This window comes from Cyphomyrmex costatus, unplaced genomic scaffold, assembly GCF_001594065.2.
Source record: "Cyphomyrmex costatus isolate MS0001 unplaced genomic scaffold, Ccosl1.0 scaffold501, whole genome shotgun sequence".
Lineage (NCBI taxonomy): Eukaryota > Metazoa > Arthropoda > Insecta > Hymenoptera > Formicidae > Cyphomyrmex > Cyphomyrmex costatus.
The window spans coordinates 13,249-14,290 of NW_017279275.1; positions in this window are offsets into that span (position 1 = coordinate 13,249).

The window sequence follows — 1,042 nt, forward strand, 5'->3', positions numbered from 1 at the left end:
TTTGAAAGCGATTTATTCGTACCCACTCTAGCTAATTCCGCCCCTAGCGTAATGGCAACGCATCCGCCTCAGACGCAGCGTGGAGACGTTAACGCCGGGAATAACCCCCCGATAGCCAACGCGGAAATAGACGCGGAAATAGGATGTTTAAGAGGAACTGTCGAACCGCCAATAAGAAATAGGCAGGACGAAATTCTGGACCGTTTAATAGTAGTAATTAACGGACTACAAGATAGGATGGACAGAATGGAAATAAATAGTAACGTGCGCGAAAATTTTCGACTCACCGGACCTATCGACAGGCCAGAATCGTTAAACGCCACGTACGGAAGAACGCAAAACGACGTAAGAGAATTGATAAACCGGCCGACGGGATATCTACATTTGAAGGACGCTCGTAGACTGATACCCGAAGTCGACGGATCTCAACGTCATAAGACGCAGGAATTTATAAGCGCCAGTACTTACGCGATGGAAAAAATTGACCTCGCGGAACGTTCAGCCTTGCTTGAGGAAATACTAAATACAAAATTAAAAGGAAAACTCTTACTGGATTTTCAAACCAGAAGTATACAAGATTTTGAACAATTACGGCGAGAAATAGAGATAAACTATTTGGGAAGACGCGGAACATCGCATCTCCAATTAGAGTTTAACGCCTTAAAACAAAAAACGAGTGAAAGCGCGCACACATACGGACGACGCGTAGATCAATTAGCGATGGAATTATATGAATCGTTAATAGAAAAAAGAAATCCTACAAACGAACAGAAACGAGCGATCCTAGAGACAATTCAGGATCAAGCACTATTAAACTTCGAATTAGGATTGCGCGAGGACATCAAAATGATAGTCCGATCGCAAAAATATGCTACTCTGCAAGAGGCTATTAACGCCACGAGCGCGAAAGAAAAAATTAAAGGCCCTTCCTTAAAAACGCCATTTAATAATCAAAATAGAAGTGGACCGCTTCAAAATAAAATTATACAGTGCCACAAATGCGGAAAAGCAGTGCACTACGGTCAAAATTGTCGGACGAGCC